The following is a 20,513-nucleotide window of genomic DNA, read 5'->3' as shown; positions in this document are numbered from 1 at the left end:
ATATTCCTATTTGAGACCTATTGATGTCACATTTTTGAAAATAATCTTCAGTCAACACATACTGGAAAGCATCATTGTACATGCAGCAATGTCAACAGACATTTAGGACTTCAGCCACAAAATAAAAGCAATTACTAAGAAAAATGCAAAATTGTCTAAATATTTAATATGCATGTATTTTGGAAAAATACAAGGAATAGAATATTATTTTTCCTTTTCCGACAGCTCTCATTTTAACCTGTTGTAATTATATGCTATCTACTTGATTCTGATTCATGGAAACCATTCTGGACAGAGACCTGCTCACAGAGATGCTTAAGGGAGTATCTAAAGGGGAGCACTGCCAGATCTTCTCATTGTTTGAATATCATTTCATATTTCATTTCTTTTTGCTTTCTTTCCATGTTTTTAATCTTTTAATTTGCTTATCTTGAGCATGTGTCTAAAGCATAATTTCTCCTTAAAGAAGTTTAAAACATGCTTCTTGAAGAAAAAATTTTACAGTATACACTTGTACAAAAGCAACACAGGTCATGAAATTACAAAAACGATTTGTAATTTTGTACTGATCTTTTCTTTGTTTCCCAGTATTCTGTACTATAAATTTAAATATTTCAAAGTAATACTTTTTTAGTTTTGTATGTGTTTACTGTTATTATTATTTTGATAAAACATAAACTATTTCATAACTTGATTCCTTACTTAAAACTATTTTGTTGAGATTCAATGTTTTTATGCACACTCAAAATTTTGCCTCTCAAAAGTTTTATCATTACTATTTTATGTATATATATGACTACAAAGATACATTGCTTATGTATTATCAATATGTATGAATATTTATTTTTCTGAAAAACTTTAGATGCATGTGCACATTTGTGCATGTATACACACAGACCTCATAATATCAAATGCCTAAATTAGTAAAGCAACAACTTACTTTCATACAGAATATCATCAGGTGATTCTTACCCATGTTCTTCTATGAATGTATCTGAAAGTACTCTTCCCTCCTATTGAAATACAGAGGAACAAACCACCAGGTCCTTATTAGAAATTAGACGTTGTGAGAAAATCGAAGATAACAAAATCCTTACATAACTGTCAAGCTATCAAAGTAATTATGCCATGGCATGTTATGCCATCTCTGAAACGATGACCATGAAAGTATGCCGCTGTATGGTTTCTCCTGAGCACCTGATAGATCTCAGGAACATGCAGAGGTTTCCTGACTATAATTTTGAAGTAAAACTATAATTGATTCATTTTATTGTTCTACATAGCCCAAATTTATGTGGTTTACCACTTCTCTTTTAGAAAAAAATTGCTCAGTGCCCTCTTGCAAGTGAAACTTTCATGCCATGGTTCATACAGCAGGACAAAAGTAGATGTCTGCTGGTGTAGTCATGCTCAGTCTTCCAGCACACCTTCTAGGCAGGGTCACCTACTTTGGGGAACACTTCTCTCTATAATGAATATTTTATGTACAAACTATAAATGTATTTTAATGGATGCATGGTGGGATTATTATAAATTTCTGTGAATAAGGGCAGCTTTATTTTTAATTTAACTTTAATTCCAAGGAAAACTTTTGAGACATTTTTCCAGCCAGTGTTTAACTAGAAGTGGAATTCCTGAGCTGTACAATTATTGTAATGCAGTTAGCCTTGCAATTTTGAAAGCACACATATATGTGTGGATGCACACATGTTTTCTTTACTGGTTAAACCAAACACTTCCAATAGCAAGTTAAGAGACTTCTTAGTCTTCATGTTCTCAGCATTTACAGAATTTAATATTATGCTATTATATGTAAAATAGTACAATTTTTATTCATTGTGATGCTTCTTTTGTGAAGGTAAGCTTTTTTATATCTAATAATTTTGTTATTTTGACACAAAAATCTTTGAGAACTTTTGATAGTTATCTTTTTTGTTGTTAATATTTTCACATTCTATCATATTTCATTTTTAATACCGTTTTTTGTATTCTTTAGATTTTGAAATGAGTTGATTTCTGTTCCATAACTTTGCTATGCTTCATTTAAAACTGGTAAATAGGTCATATATAATTAACATATTTAATATATACCATCTTATTTTTATTGACATTTGATTCACATATCATCTTGTATTTTTATGTTTCATTTGTATCACATCTTCTGTTTTTTGCCTCTTCTTAGATCAAATTAACTCTGATTTTCTGCTTTACTTTTATGTCAGTGTGAATTTTTCAGACTGTTTCTTTCCAAGTGATTACACTAGAATTTACACTGGGCATACCTAGAATATCATTACTAAAATTTAATCGATATTTTTAAACTCATTTCCAAAAATATTAAGCTCATAGAGCATTTCCTCTTACATATCTCACCTTATATAATTCTGATTTATAATCCATAGGGCTAAGTCAAAACATATTTCTACAAACAAACATAAACTTTATGGGGTAGTTACATAATCTGGTGTCAATTTGAGAAGGGGTAAAGTCTAGCATGTCAGTCAGGTCAAAAACTGACCTCATTTGGAGGCACCATGGAGATAAATAGCTCGTTGGAGGCCGACACACAGACACTCCCTGCTACACATTCCTGTCTGAGAAGGAATTGGAACTACACTAGAGCCCTGGAGCTGTAGGAGCCACGTGGAGACACTGGGTAGAGCTGAGATGTTTCCACTGCCACTGGATACACAAGACTTTCCACCCACTAGCCTGTGATCTTCCCACATTCAGTGTCATTGAATGTGTTGCATGAGTCTAAAGAGGAATTTATAGATTGGTAGCAGATATCTGAGCTAATATCAGACTGATGGAATTGATCTGGACTGGGCTCAGATGTTTTCTCAATATTCAATTGCTCTTGGATATAAAGCTCTTTCTTATACACACTTCAGTACCTATGAATTTGTTCTCTAGTCTACCCAGGCTAACACAGTTTAGTAAACAAAAATATCAAAATGTGAAGCCATTATTTCTCAACATCTAACTCTATTTACATATGAAGGTAATGCCCCCATCTCTTCGACCATTCCAAAGAAATTTTTCAATTTATACTTAATCCAAACAGCAGTCTCACTATTCTCAAGGAATTTAATCATGTTCTTTTAAAACATGTTTGAGTTTGGGGAATAAAAACAATACAGAGTGCTTTAAGGTAGATGGAGTAAGGTTCTTCAAGTAAATTCCCATAAGACGGCCCTTACTTACCTTTTAGAATGAGCAGGTACATTGTTGTGAAGGGGAAAAGAATAAAAAAAAAAAATTCCTCTGTGTAACTTTCCTGACTTTTTTGTAACTAATGAAGTTTTCAGTTTATTTTTTTTCTTTTTCATGCATTAATATTAGTAGACAATTCTTATGAATCTCTTTTAATACTTAAATTAGAAATTCTCAGCTTTTTATCCTATACTTTTTCATTAAATGGATATTTTTTTCAACAGTTTTATTAGTAATTAACATATCATATAATTTAATCATTCAATCATTCAATCACATCAAGGAGACTAGTGCAATCACCCCCACATCAATGTAGAGCACCCCTGCCCATGGTTAAATCACCTTTAAGGAGAGTTGTGCAATCACTATATGTTCTAGTGCTCTCTACCCTCTCCCTCCTTCTTTATTTAATCCCCAACTCCCCTTTCCATCCCTATCATCTACCCCCCCACCCTGGAATTCCCTATATCTTCTTGTTATTAGATTTTATCATTATGCATCCACTCCTCCTGTGCTTCACAGCTGGCAGACCTAACAGAAAACATGCAAAACAAGATTGCACTAATGTCCTCGTAAGGTTTAGAGCATAATAGTATACAGGCAAAATGATAAATAATTCGTAAGAAGGAAAAGACACCAACAACATTCAAAGATCCAGGGAATAAATTTCTGTTGTGGAACCAATAAGAGATACTTGCACCCAGAACAAATTCATGTTGCATCTATAGGGTGGTCAACTGGCCATGTATGGAGTTTGATCCATCACAATCAAAATTTCCTGATAGTGAGGCTGTTTGAGACACTTGCCTGTGGCTAGAGTGCATCTGCTAGTGACTGGGACTGACCCATTTCTTCAAGCTTCATAATGAGGCCCCACAATCATCTTGCCTCGTTCAAAGTATCCCATTGCGATCTCCCTTGGAATACTGCCTATAGTCAACATATCCTTCAAAACTGATTTCTCTGCCTCAAATGTCATTGGCCCAGCAGATCCTCTCAGAAGCCATTGTTTTGATTAGTTGTTTTTGTTTTGTTTTTCTCAAGCCATCTTGGTAAGATTAAGGTGAGTGTGTCTATATTACTGAGAGAATTTGTCAGCAATCACCTAGGGATGTCAGAGTTAGGTTTTGTCATGTCTTGCTTGCAATAAAGCTGTGCATGAGTGAATTATATCCCTAATGGCAATGCTTTTTTAATTTATTCTTCTGAGATGTCTTTTAAGATATAAAAATATAATATGATTTAATATCAAATACTCAATAGCCATGAGATAGACTCAATGATTTTGCTCACTTTGCTCTTTATTTTCCTTTTTCCTTTCAGACTTTTTAATCTAGCAACATTTTGTTTGCTTGAAGAATACTTCTATAATTAACTTCCTCCATCTCTCCCCACTACCTTCCTTTCTTTTTAAGTAGAGTCTGTTAAATTTGTTTATTTTTATAGTCTGAGTGTATTTGAGTTTCTATTGAGTTATATATATTTTGTTTCTTGAAATTTAGTTGATAGTAACTCTTTTCTGGGCTATGTTACCTTCTCTATCTTTCTGGGCCCTCAAGAGAACTAATAAAGCTTCAATTGTCCTACTAATTTTCTTGGCTGCTTTTAATATCTTATCTTTATATTTTATATTGAGTATTTCTCTGTGGTTTCTGTAAACTTAGATTAAAAAATATTTTTATTATCACACTTGGGACTGTTTGGCTTCTTGAATTTCATGTGGTGTGTATCATTATATCAGGAACTCTAAGTAGATTCCTTGGTCAAAATTCCACAGATCAATATATATTTTTTATATTTCCAGATCTTTGTGTCTTAAATTATATTTTGTATACTTTCTATTTATTTTTTCTGTACACAATTGTTTCTTCTTTTTTCCCCATTAATATTTTTTCTAAAAATTATCTTCTTTTTCCTCCAATCTTTATGTTCAGTTTTTGTAGCTTATAGTTTGAAAAATATTTTTTAATATTTAGGAATATTTTTTGCCTTTTTATTTTCAATAATACACTTTTAAAACAGTTTTTTAGCACTATATCCACATGCCATTTTATTCAATAATTCAACCATACTAAGAGTTGTAGAATTATCACCACATTCAATTCTAGATATTTTCTTCTTCCTTGTACTCATTGTTATTCATGTAATTATTTGTTTTCTAAATGTGGCAAAAATATTAAAAAAAACAAACGTTTTCCAATTCTCAAACTTCTACTTGTTTAATTTAGTGCCATTGATTATACTTTTCATGTTGTACAAGCATTTTTAATATCCTTTTCCAAATTATTCCGCACTATTAACCTAAACTCAATGACCACTATGTAACAACTCTTTCTTCATCACCCATGGTAACCATTGATCAAGTTGGTTTTACTTTTCTTTCTTCTTTTTTTTAGTAGTTTTCTTGATATAGTATTCAAATATCATTCACTTCCATGATTAAATCACTTTTAAAATGAACTGTATATACACAATCACAATAAGTTACAGTGTTTCTTTACCTGTCCTGCATTCATTGTTTGTTCCCCAGATCCTCTCCCCCTCCTCACCTTCCAACTCCTCCCTACATCCTTGATGAGCCTTTCCATCAGGTATTGTCTCTGTGCATCTACTTTTTCTGTGCTTCACAAGCTGGGAAACTGAACAAAAACAATAAAAAACCAAAAATAAACCAAAATGGCGAGAAGAAAATAATATAAAGATTAAAAATATAAAGAGAGAGTAGGAAAGAAAAGTCCACAACACTATTTTAAAAACCAGAGAAGAAATTTCTGCCATGGAACAAGCAAGAAATACTTGAGCCTAGAGAAAATTTGGGTTGGGTCAAGAAGGTGTTCAACTGACCAAGTATCATATACCATGGTTCAATCTACCATTCACAAGTTTACAGCAATCACTGTCTGTGTTAGACAGGGTTCTCTAGAGAGATAAAACCAGATTGCTGATCATTTTATATATTTATTTATTTATAAAGATAGTTAGATATATAACACAAGAAATGAACTGTTAAATTATAAAGCAGTACAAATGCCTCAGTGCAACTCACTCCCGTGAGAGCATTGTGAGACACTAGCAGTCCTTCAAGTTTTGAGAGCTGCCAGGTCTTTCTCTGTAGAGAGAGTTAGGCTATATCAGCACAGCAGCAAGTAGCAAGGCAGGTCACCAACTGTCAGTCCCCAGCTCCAGAGATGTAAATTTCAATCATGTGATATTAAAGGGACCTCAACTTACAACGACACAGTCCACAGGCTAGGTGTCCCACAGGGAATGTAGACTGTAAATTGAGGCACAGAACAAGCAAGGCAGCCTCACACTAGTCCGATGATCAAAGAGCAAGCGACAAGAAAGGTGAGGCTCAATGAGCCATTTATCTCTCCACCCTTCAATTAATCCCACTTGTGTGTATCGGCCAGGCTGGCACAATAAACTAACTATCTCACTGTCCAATAGTAAAGCAGTTTGAGTTCCTTGCCTGGAGGAGATCTAGAGGAGATCTGCCAGAGGCTTAATCTGACTAGATAGTCTTCAGATGGATTTTGGGCTCCCACTGTTCTCTATAACCTTCTACAAATTGGGGGTTCACAAGTTAAACTCGGATACTTTGAATTTTGTTATTGTCACCTTTGGATCATAGAGGCTGGTGTGCTTCCTCAATTAGATGGCTGCTTGTTTCAATACAAGTCTTTAAGACCCCAGACACTATTCCAATTGATTCCCCGGCACCATCTGCTTTCTTCACTACACTGCTGTAGCACCCTTCTCTTCAGTGATCATTTCTTGAAGGCAGGTATCGAGCAGGCAATGTCATGTTATGAGAACTCATTGCTCTTGAATTGGGGTAGAATTAAATGGGAGCCCAGAATCTGTCTGTTAGTTCCTGATTATTAGGAACTCAATTTGGTGGTTACATTGTGCCAAAAACAAAAACCCACAAGACCATCACCACCAGCAACAACAACAAAGTAAAAACAAAACAAAAAAAGGCAGAAAAACAAAATTAAAACACAAAGAAACAAAAAAGAAAAACATTAGCAATTATCCCCTTGGGGTATGAGGTGATTACATCAAAAACATCAATAATTTTCCAATGACATAGAAATTAAGATACTGTTAATATGAGGAGTTTATGTGAGGAGAGTCTAACTGTGAGCTACAGTCCATGAGTTGTTGCTTTGTACAGATTGATTTCTTAATTGATCAATACTACACTTTTAAAAATTAGTACATGATAATATAATATCTGAAGTTATTTGGGGAGTATTTCACTGTTCCTAAATATGCTTAATATTCTTATCTTTTTCAGACTGCCGTGTACTTTTTTGAAAGCTTAATAGCTATTATGCCAGGATGTCCATTTATTTTATGATTATTTTATAATAATTTATTCATGTTTCGAAGATACATTCATTTGATGAGTATTTGATGATTCTAGGCACAAATGTTAAGCACTTAATTACTAGCCAAAAGGCTAGAGGTTTAAACAAATTCAAAGTTGCCTCCTAAGGCAAAGCAGGTGACTTCATTTTAAGGGCCGGCCTTGGAACTGCAGAGGACTTCTGAACCAACACCAGGGCTGTATGAGTTGGAGTCAACTTGATAGAAACTTAAAATGACCAAAAACATTCTCAATTATAGACATCTGTATATTACATTTTCAGCTTGAAGTTTCTTAGAAAAACTGGATGGAATAATTTTCTGTAGAAATCAGCCTATGTTTATATGAAAAAGATTGGGAGTTTGTTTATTCCAATAGAGCAAGGACAGATTTATTGTAGTCTGATTATTGTAGATGGGGTATGTTCCCCACTCAAATTGTTTTTCCTTTTTATACCATAAAACCTGCTCTGTCTACCACAACCACTCTCTATAATTATCTTGATTCAATGATTCATTGCAATGGTCACAAAAAATAAAAAATAACTAAAAATCACTGAGGAAGATCAAGATGATGGGGTTTATTATTAAAGTTAGCAAGTTACAATTCAAATGAGAAATTCTCATGACAAAATTTTCTGTCAGAACATACTACAACGTGTTTTTATAGAGCTGCTAATAAATACCCAACAGCTATGCTGCTCCACTGTACACCTCAATTCAAAGGTACTCAACTCCAGCCTCTTGAGTCAGCAAACCCAGCTCCCCAAATGTAGTGCCAGAAGCCATCCACTCCAGTAAGCTTCAACTCAGATTCCCAACTCCATCGTCCTGGCTCAGTCCTGAATGATGTACTCAAAGCACACCACTCCACAAACCAGACTCCTGCTCAGTAGCAACCAGCTTTATTTGCACTGAGGCCCAGGACAAATTGATACATTTTCCAATTTTTACAAAGCTGCTTCAATATTATTCATCTTCCTTTGATTATTTCCCTTCACTAAATATTAGATTAATATTTCTTTACTCCTGACTGACTCTCCACACACCATCACCCAACTTTTAGTGACTTCCAAAGAAACATATTATATGTTTAGTTGATTGTAAAGAACATAATTTTACAAATGACTAGCCATCATGATAACAAAAACCTTCAGCACATTTTAAAGATGCTATTAAAAAGTAATTCACCTGATTTTGAGAAGTGGGGTTGATTAAGTAGCTTTGTAATTTAGAATACCTATATTCAAAACCAATACATTTAAGTGTCTTTACATTTTATTTTAATATCATAAGACTTTATATTCCATCTCTTGGCCGAGGTGAAAACTGAGAAAAATCAGCTCACTTGAGACCAAAAATCCATCATGAGGACAGGGACGCAGAGACACAAAACCTCAGCTTTGATGGCTGGAGGAAGAAGCCACCTGCCATCACACAAAGTCACCTGTGATGGCCACAAATATCTTATCATTTTCTTATCTTTGTCAAAATTATATTTCCTTCAGTCACAGGTTTTGGTCTTGCACAGTTTCCCACTTTACAGGTTTCACTGTATTATGAGATATAAACATTAAAATAAACATCTGGGTGAATTATTTTACATTAAGTGGTAGTTTGAGTATATAAAACTCCTGAGGCCCAATGTTATTGATAGAAAACAGTAGATGGGAATAATAGAAATGAAAACATGATACAAGGAATGTTTTCAAGAGTTTTCATTAAAAAATTCAACAAAGTTGAGCATATAATAAATAATCTTGAAAGATGCTTTACCAAACTAAAATACAGAGAGAAAATAATGAAATAATAAAACTCAAAATCTCCTAGAGCTTTAGTCCAATATCAAAAGGTGGAATATACATTCAAACAGAATGAGGAAGAAGAGAAAAGAAAAGAGAAGGCTAGAGAGAAAAAGTTAAATGTAAAAATCAAACAAAAACAGCAAGCTGGCTATTTAGCATAAATAATGAAAGCCAGTAAACCACAGGTCTAACAAGCTCACCATGAAGCAGCAAGTAGGACAGGAAGCAAAAATCCCACATTAGTCCGGCTACTCTTGTAGATTCTGTGTTACTATGATATAGGAAGCTATGTCAGTAATTACACATATCAGCAGAGTCTTACAAAGTGAGTAAGTTTCAGTGGAGCTTGCAGACTAAGAATAGACTTGGCAGAAGGAATACACTGTCCATTTCAGAGGAAAATACCACTGAAAATCTTCTTATTGTTAGGTGCCAACAAGTAGTGAATCTATGCACAACAGAAAGAAGCTGCCTTGCCCTGAACCATCACCACTGTTCGTATGCTTGATCCCATTGTTGCAGCCATTGGTGTCAATCGATTTCATTGAGGTCCTTTCCCCTCTATTAATGATGCTTCTCTACACTAGCAAACATGCTATCATTCTTCAGGGACTCCTGGAAACATGTCCCAAGTATGGAAGGCAGTCTCCCAATCCTTGCCTCTAAAAAGCACTCCAACCACATTTCTTTCTAGACAGATCAGTTCATCCTTTTAGCTAGCCATAGTACTTTCAATATTCTCCAAAACCACCATTCAAGTTCATTGGCTCCTCTTTTGTTTTCTTTATTCTTTGCTTGACTTTCACATGCATATGAGGAGATTGAAAAGACAATAGCATGTGTCAGGTGCACTTTAGTGCTATAAGATACTTGCATTTCAACACTTTAAAGAGGTCTTGTGCAGCAGATCTCTGGACTGCTGCTTCATTAGCATGCACTGTAGATCCAAATAAGACAGAATCCTTGACAACTTCAACCCTTTCTCCATTTATCATGCTGTGTCCTATTGGTCTAGTTGTGAGGATTTTGGTATTTACATTGAGTTGTAATCTACAGTGAAGGCTGTAATCCTTGATCTTCATCAGCAAGTGTTTAAAGGCCTCTTCATTTTCAGCTAGCAAGGTGTGCATGTGCAGGTTGTTAATAAACCTTTCTCCAATTCTGATGCTGTACTTTTCTTCATATAATACAACTCTGGTTATTCGCTTGGCATACAGTTTGAATAAGTGTAGTGATAAGCTACAACCCTGTGCACACATTTTCTGATTTAAAACCATGAAGTATCCCCTTGTTCTTGTTGTACAACTGCCTCCTGATAAAAGTAAAAGTTCTGCATGAGCACCAGGAAGTGTTCTGGAGTTCTTATTCTTCTCAAGGTGATCTGACGTTTGTTATGAGCCACACAGTCAAATGATTTTTCAAAGTCAATAAAACACAAATAAGCATCTTTCAAACATTCTCCACTTTCATCCAAAAAAACATCTGACATCAGCAATGTGATTCCTTGTTCCACATCCTTTTCTTCATCCGGCTGGAAACTCTGGCAGTTCTCTGTCAATGCAATAGATGTTGGATGGTCTTCAAAAAAATTTAACTTGCATATGCCATCAGTGATATTGTCCTATAGCTTGAGCATTCTGTTGAATCACCTTCCTTTGGAATGGGTCCAAATAGGATTCTCTTCAATTGGCCAAGCAGCTGTCTTCCAAATTTCCTGGCATGAAAATGTGAGTGCTTCCAGTGCTTCACCAGCTTTGGAAACATTTCTATTGTTATCCCACCAATTCCTGAAGCTATGCGTTCAGTGCAGCTGGGCCTTCCTTCTTCGGCACCATTGGTTCTTCCACATGTTTCCTCCTGACATGGTGGAATGTCAACTAGTTATTTTGGGTACCCTCACTCTGTGGATTCTTTCCGTCTTGTTTTGAAGTGTTTTCCCTTGAGTCCTTTCAGTTTGAGATATGATGAGAGTGCTATTCCTTTTTGGTTTTCTAATTCGAGGGTTTTGCACAGTTCATTATCATAGTTAGCTTTGTCTATTTCAGCTGCCCTTTGAAATTTCCTATTCAGCTGTTTGACTTCAAAATTTCTTTCATTTGCTTTAGCTGCTCTAGGATTAAAATCAAACTTCAGACTCTCTTCTGACTTCCACTTTGATCTTTTCTTCCTTTCATTTCAATTTAATGCCCTTTTGCTTTTTGCAAGCACGATGTTCTCAGTGTCCTCCCATAGCTCATCAAGCCTTCTATCATTAGTGTTCAATGCACCAAATCTGTTCTTGAGATGTTCTCAAATTTCACTTGGGATAGACTCAAGATTACGTTTTGCCCCTGATTGACTGATTTTAATTTTCTTCATCTTTATCCTGAATTTACATATGATCAGTTGAGGTCTGCTCCAGTCAGCCCTGTCCTGGCTGAGTTGCTGACATTGAGCTTCTCCATCATGTCCTCCCACAGACGTAGTCACTGGTTTCTATGTATTCCACCTGGGGAAGTCCATGTGTACAGTTGCCTTTTGTGTTGATGGAAAAAAAGTGTTGGAGAGCTTAAATGGATGAGTTTGGGCCATTTCTAATCAGAAATTCACATGGTTTCTTAAACTGGGCATAACTGATTCAAGAGGAATGTCACCACATTCATCATCAGGGCATTTTCAGATCTATGTTGAAGTACAATGCTGTCTCAGATAGGATAAAATCTATCTCCAAACAAAGAAATGAAATCAGTACAACTATTATTCAAATTTATGCAGCAAAAACTAAACGTGCTGAACAAAGTGAAGAATTTTATCAACATCTTCCATCTGAAAATGATCAAAGATGTAACCAAGATGCATTGATAATTATTGCTGACTAGAATGCAGACATTAGAAAAACAGAAGAAGGAACAGCTGTAGAAAAATTTTGCCTTGGTGATAGAAATAAAGCTAGAAATCCTGTGATAGAATTTTTCAAAACCAACAACTTCTTCACCACAAATATTTTTTCAACAACACTAAGAGCAGCGATATGCATGTAGCCTTCTCCAGATGTATCATACAGAAATCAAATTGATTACATCTGTGAGAACGGAAAAGGGAGAAACAATATCAGCAGGTACAACCAGGCCATTGGCTGACTCTGTAAAGACCATCAATTGTTCATATGAAAGTTCAAGTTGAAGCTGAAGAAAATTAAGACAAGTCCACAAGAACCAAACTACAACATTGAGTCTATCTCTCTTAAATTTTGAGAACAATTCAGGAATAGACCTGGTGCCCTGAACTCTCATGACCGAAGACTTGAAGAAATGCGGGAGGACATCAATGACATCGTACATTAAAAAATGTCATTAAAGAGCTAGAAAAGAAAGAAAAGATCAAAGTGGATATTAGAAGAGACTCTGAAACTTGCTCTTAATCAAAGAATGGCTGAGGTAATATCATTGATGAGACTTACAAGTAACATTGTGTTGAATATCATCCAATAATGATTGCAGTATTTAATTGAAAGGCAGATGCCCAAGGTTTGGTCTGGATTCATAAATAGACATGGAACAAGATATATTATTGCTGATGTCAGATGGATCTTGGATGAAAGCAGAAAATACCAGAAAGATGACGTATGTATAAGTGTTTTATTGACTGTGTCAAGGTATTTGATTGTGTGTGGGTCATAACAAACTGTGGATAGTCTTGAAATGAATGTGAATTCCAAAAGTCTACATTGTGCACATACAGAAATTGTACATGGATCAATAGGCACTTGTGTGAACAGAACAAGCTACTATTGCATGATTTAAAATCAGGAACTGTATGCACAGGCTTTTATCCTCCCACCCTATATATTCATTCCATATGGAAAGGAAATACAGAGGAGCTAAGTTATATGAAAAGGTATGTGGTATCAAAATTGGAGAGAGTTTTACTAACTGCCTTCTATATGCAGATGCCTCAGCCTTGTTTTCTGAAAGTGAGGAGTACGTGAAGCACTAGCTGATGAAGAATAAGCTCGCTGCCTTCAGTATGGATTACAACTGAATGGAGAGATAAAAATCCTCCGAGCTATTTCAACAGTTAATATAAATGGAAAAAAATTGAAGTTCTCAAGGATTTTCTCTTAGGCCCAGAATCAATGCTCAAGGAAGCAATAGCCAAGCGATCAAAACTTGTGTTGCATTACATAAATCTTGTGCACAAGACTTATTTAGAGTATTATAAAGTAGAGATGTTTCTTTTATGATTAAGGTATGCCAGCCCCAAGTCATGGTGTTTTCAATCATTTTATATGTGTGTGAAAGTTAGATGTTAAATAATGAAGACCAAAGAAGAATCAATGCAATTGTATCATGGTGCTGGATAATATTGAAATTACCATGGAATCCTAAAAGGGTAACAGATCTATCTGGAAGAAATAAGGTCAGAGTTCTCCTTAGAAGCAAGGAGAGTGAGACGTCACATGACATAATGTAGACATGATGTTAGGAGAGAGAAGTCCCTGTAGAAGGACATCAAGTTTAGTTAAAAAAAAAAAAAAAGGAGCAATGAAAAAGTGGAAGATCTTCAAGGAGATGGATTGACCCATGGCGCAACAATGAACTCAAACAATTGAGGATGGTGCAGGACTGCGCCGTGTTTCTTCTGTTCTGCATAGGGTTGCTATGAGTTGGAACCAACCCTATGGCACTTAACGACAGCAATAGTAGCAAGGCAAATGGAATAAATGATGAAGGAAAAGAGATAAACAGGTAATATTAAAAGACAGTTCAAGAAGACAATGAAATGGTCACAGCTGTAGAGTTAGAAAATAAAAAAAACAAAACTGAAAAAACCTCAAGCCCCAAGATGTAATATTGATGATTCTAAGAGCAAAATATTAAACTTAGCATCAAGCATTAAATAAAAATTGAAAGAGTACACACAGTTACTATATCAAAATAAACTGGTTGACATTCAAACCTTTCAAGAAGGAGTATATGATCAAGAATCAACATTAACGAGAGAGGAAAATTATGTCTCCAGGAATTGACAGAATGTCAATTGGAATGTTTCAATAAGTAGGCGAAACATTGGAAGCATTCATTTGTCTATGACAAGATATTTAAAAGACAACTTCTTGGGCATCTTCTTGCATGAAATCTGTACTCATACCTATTCCAAAAAGAGATGACCCAACAGAATACACAAATTATAAAATAGTATCATTAATATCACATGCAAGTAAAATTTGGCTGAATATCATCCAAAAATGATGAAGCAATATGTTGAAGCACATGGTCTAGATTTGATGCAGTAGAGGATGTGGAACAAGAGATATCATTGCTAATATCAGATAGATCTTGGCTGTTTACTAAAACCTTGTGTTTTATTGTCTAAGCAAAGGCATACAACTGTGTAAACTGTAAAAACTATGGATGGCCTTGAGAATATGAGAATCACAGAACACTAAATCGTATTCATGCAAAAGCTACACATAGCTCAATATGCAGCTGTGGGAACAGAACAAGGATATACTACTAGGTTTAAAATCAATAAAGTTTTATCTCAGGGTTGAATCTTCTCATCATACATAGTCAATTGGTTTGCTTAGGAAATAAAGAATCTGTCTTATATGAAGAAGAATGCAGCATCAGTATAGGTGGGAGCCTTATTAACAACCCGTTATGTGGAGATGATTCAACCTTGCTTGCTGAAAATGAGGAGGACTTGAAGCACTTGTTGCTTAATATCAAGAACTGCAGCATCCAATATGGAGTATATCTCAATGTAAAAAAAGACAACAAAATTCTCACAACTGAACAAATTGGTTATAGCATGATAAATGGAGGAAAAATCCACAATTAATGCTCACAGAATCAGCTGTCAAGAGCTCAAATGATACATTTTACTTGGTAAATCTGCTACAAGAGACTTCTTTAAGGTGTTGAAGAGCAAACATTTTACTTTATGAGTAAAGTATGAGTATAAGGTGGGTATAGACAGCGCCATGATATTTTCAATTGCATTACATGTATGTAAAAGTTGGGCATTCAATAAAGAATACTGAAGAAGAATGTGTGCATTTGAATTGCAATGCTGGCAAACACCCTCAAGAGGATGTTGGGCACAGTGTCCATGACAATGGACTCAAGCACAGGAACATGTGAGGATGGCCCAGGACCATAGAGTGATTTGGCCTGTTGTGCAGAAAGTCATTCTGAGTTGGAAACTACTTGATGGTACCTAACAATAACATTGGCTGACAATTTTTTTCATGTATTGCATTATCTGAAAACTTCAGTACTTCCTCACTTTTGAAGGATATTAATTTTCTGAAAAAAATCAGATGTTCTCAACTCTCCTAGCTAGTTTGAAAATGCTTTCTTTTTATAAAGTGTCCTGCAATTTAATCATAATATGCCAGTTTTTACTGCTGGGTGCCATCTTGTTGGTTGCTACTCATATCTACAGTATATACAACAGAATAAAACACCACCCAATAGTACACAATAATCCTCATAATTATTCCCAAAGTGAGCCATTTTTGCTGCCACTATGTCAATCCCACTTTTTAAGGGTCTTCCTCCTTTTTTACTGTCTTTCTACCAAGCATGATGTCTCTTTCTGGGGACTGATTTTTCCTGACACCATGTCCAAAGTATGTAGGATGAATTCTTACCATCCTTGCCTCTAAGGAGCACTCTGGCTGTACTTCTTCCAAGACAGATCAGTTTGTCTCTTCCACAGGCCATGATACTTTCAATCTTTTTCACTGCCCCTCTACTTTACCAAACTTGATGCCCTTCTCCAAACACTTGTCTCCCTTGACAACATGGCAGACATATGTAAGATTGTGTTAGTCTGGGCACTTTAGAAAAACAAATCCACATAAACTCATGTATAAGAGAGTTTTATATAAAGGTTAAGTGCACATCAAGAAAACATCCCAACCCAACCCAGTGCTGTCCAAGCCCGCAAGTTCAACATTAACCCATATGTCTGACACCAATCCACGAAGTCCTCCTCCATCTCACAAAACAAACGCTATGACTCCAACTGCAGGAGGAAAGTCAAATCAGTGAGTGTGTAAGCATCTCAGCGCTGGCAGGAGTTTCTCCAATTAATCCCACATGTGTTTATGGGCCAGGTTAGCCCAATAAACTAACCAACTCAAAGATCGAGTCTCACCATACTTGCTTCAATAAGAAATGATATAGGAAAAAAGATTCCTGCAGAATGAATATGAGTAACATCAGAAACTTGGATCTACAAAGAGAAATTGAACATGGAATACATGAAGATTGTATAAACTTTATGTGTCTGTATACACATATATATCATGTATATTAGGTGACTTCGAAAGATTGGAGGAAAAATATAATTATATGTTCATTTTATTTGCCCATGCTTTCTCTAGTCCTTTCATATGTGTGTCTGTATATAAGACAAGATATAAAAGAAGGCATTGTATATATATACAGTGAACCCTCGTTTATCGCGGTTAATCGGTTCTAGACCCTACCGTGATAAATGAAATTCCGCGAAGTAGGATTCCTTATTTGTAAATCAAATATTTTCGTAGTTAGAGCATAGAGGACATGAAAAAACACCCTTTAGTCACCATTACACTCGTATTGCCCAATTTATTAAGCGAAAAAGGGAAAATACAGTAAAACATTTTGGACGTTACAATTATCATTTATTATATTATTTATGGCATCTAGTTTACAGTATTACATATTTCACATACAGTATTATTATACATAGTTCTTACAAATACTGTAATCAATAGCCTATGAAATGACTTAAGGGATGTACTCTACAGGTGGGTCGCCATCTTTTTCCTCTGAAGGAGCGGGTGTAGGCAGTGGGTGCTGTTACGCAAAAACCATGATAGAGTGAAGCCGCGGAAGTCGAAGCGCGAAGTGGCGAGGGTTCACTGTATACACATAATATATAATTAAGTGCTCTTAACGAAAAGTGAGTGTTTAAGACAGTAATTGTAATGGTGGAGGATTAGCTGTTTATCATATATACACATAAATTAAATGTATGAACAACAAGCAATGAGAAGGAACAATATAGCTTATTATCTTAATATTTAAAACATGTATACAGAAACATCTCATATTTTGTTAACTGATATAATTTATTTAGTCAGAAAACATTAATGTTCCATAAAGAAGAGCCAATGCCCCTTCCCATATGCAATTTCCTTCAGCTTACAGATAATTAGTAAACTTGGAACTGAATGATGAAAATCAGAGACAACCCACAATCAGTTGAAACACTCAAGACAGTCGACATTCATAGAGACACAAATGTTTTTGAATGTTTGAATATAAAAGGCAATGTTTCCTTATATATAATATAGATTATAAGGTTTGCCCTATATTGTAAGCTTGGAATCTTTCTCCTTCACAACCAACACATATTTACCTGCCATTAAGGACACCTCCTTAACTTTTCAGAAGTAGTGCTAAGGAAGATTCTCTGTTTTCTATATCTCGTCATGTGACCAAGAAGATAAAGAAGAGAAATACACATGACAGTATAAAAGGCAATGCTAAATAAACAAATAATTGTGAGAAGAGTGGCATAACGCTGTCTTTAATAAAAGCTATGTATAAAGGCTTGATAATGGGATCATTGCCAAACACATCTTAAACGTAATCTCTCCTATGGACACACAAACAATTAGGTGAAGGCTGCTATCCATTTACAAAAGCAACCTTAAATCATAGATTATATTTTCATATAAAATTAGGAAGAATGTTTTCAGTCAGTAATAGATAAAATTCCAATTCTCCTGGTAATTATATCCATTATCTTTATAAAATAAAACAAGAAAATTTATCCTTGTCAAAGTTTTCTTTTTTCTTTTTTTTTTCTTTCTCTACTCTGGTGACTTGCTAACAACTAACATTGTTATTTTCCTTCATTTGATTTAATAAGGAACATTAATCATCCATTAGTTGGTTCTTTAGCTAAATGTTATTTGCTCTAATCCACAAACAAGACAGCCCTGGCTTGAAGTTGTTAGCATTGGAATTCTATTAGGATATAGCATTTATCTTGTCCCTTCATATTAGTTCAGTTAATTAAATTTGATTTTTTATTATTTCATTTAATGAAAAATATACACTGCTATATACAATGCCAACAGTGAGCAAAATCATTAAGCAAAATACTGTGTGTCTTTAATCTCTTTCTGTTCACTGACTGTCTCTTGTATTTAGGCAATATCCTTTATAAAGGTTTTGTAATGAGATTAGTTATTGTCTGTTGACTTTTGAAGCATTGTTCTAAGTTAACAGCCAATGAGTTGGGAGCAGTGGAACCTTCCATAAGACAGGAAGTTCTGATGTGGTTGAGCAATAATTTCAAGTATACAATAACCTGAGCATATTAAAGTTACTAGCTGTGTGACATTTTTTTTCAGATTATATATTTGTCCTATTACTAATAATTTGATTCTATCACTTGTCTGTCAGTTTGTTATACTGTGATGGCCCATGTGCTGCTATGGTGCTAGAAACGATATCACTGATATTTTAAAACACCAGCATGGTCACCCAACATGAAGTTTTCAGCAGAGATTCCAAACTAAGAAGGACTAACAATTAATGGACTTTCTTCTTCAGAGGAATTAAACACTGAACACTTCATGGATAGCAATGGAGCATGATCAGACACTGGACACCTCAGGAATAGCAGTGGACAGTTGTCAGAGAGCCAGAAGATGCCTCCCTCAGGACAGAAGACAGTTGAAACATGACTGAGGAAGAGCTGATTTCAAAGTAGAGTCAGCCATGATGGAACGGAGAAGGTAAAGCCTGTGAGAGTAAAAACATTCATTTATTGACGAGGCATGACTCAAAATGAGAAGAAACAACGGCAAACATCGTTAAAAGATTGGAACTTGGAATGTAGGAAGTATAAATTACGGAAAGTTGGAAATTATCAAAAATGTAAATGGACCGCATAAAGATTGATGCGTTAGGCTGAGTTGTCTAGTAAAACAAGATCAGTTATAAGAAAGAGCTTATGTCAATAAGTAATTTTATATCAAGAGATCATACCATCCCAGTCCAGTTCAAGTCCCTAAGTCGGATGATAGACAGAAGCCTCTTCAGACACACAAAGCTGCAGGTTTATTGTGGGAAACAGAACCGGGAAGAGAGTTCATGTGGACAAACTCCCAACATTCAGACATTAAGGCGTGTGGGAAGCCAGGCTCCCCATGGAGGAAACCTTCACGTTTGTGGGTTAAAGATGTGTCCCACTCACATTCTCCTAAGTAAAAGTTATTCTCCATGATGCTTCCCAGAACAATGTCAACTTTTAGGTGATACTTGCAAGCACATGGCTGCTACTGTAAATGCTTGAAGGTCAACTACCTGAAAGCTATTTGCCTGAAGGTTTTCTTTTTTTTACTAACCCCCTGAAGGTTTTCTGAATCAAAAGCAATCAGACCCTATTGTCTGCCCCACCCTAAGTAAGATCTAGTCCCTTCTGATAGATATCAAGATTGTTCCCCTGGAAAAGAACTCAAAGACACCTAGCCAGCTCAGAGACGACCAAGGTTTAGCTGCCATTTTGATTCTAAAGCCTGCCCATCTTATATGTATGTGCCTTTCTGTCACATGTGCATCTCTAGTGCTTCCCCTTCCTATTGTGTGCACACCCCTAGCCCATCCCCCTCCTGTTGCATGTATGCCTCTTGTACAATCCCTTCCTTTCACATATGTGCTTACCTGGCCTGTGTGCCCAAGATTATATAAATTTATGAGATTATATTACAGTCTCTCTCTCTCTTTCTGCTTGGACGTGATTCCAGAAGAAATCACATCAGTAAGCCCTTGCATGCTTTTTCTTGTCTGATGTCTCTTTTATTTACCCTTCAATTACCCAGCCACTCAGTGGACCCATTTGGTTGTGGGGAGGCTGGTCCCGCACAATTTAAAACGCAGAATGGGGAAGTGAGATGCAGGAAAATCATGGGCAGGAGAATGCAGAGTCACATGGATTCAAGGTCACTGAAAACATGGCAGGTCACCAAAAGCTCTGTCACAGAGTCACCAAAAGCAGGAAACTGAAGAGAGAGAGAGAGAACTTCCCAGTTCCTCTTATAAAAAGGCCACAGTTCTTAGGAGACAC

Source organism: Echinops telfairi, unplaced genomic scaffold (genome assembly GCF_000313985.2).
Source record: "Echinops telfairi isolate 266 unplaced genomic scaffold, ASM31398v2 ScPeMD7_7424;HRSCAF=8462, whole genome shotgun sequence".
Classification (NCBI taxonomy): domain Eukaryota; kingdom Metazoa; phylum Chordata; class Mammalia; order Afrosoricida; family Tenrecidae; genus Echinops; species Echinops telfairi.
The sequence above is the reverse complement of the archived record's forward strand: the minus strand, read 5'-3'. Positions refer to the sequence as shown.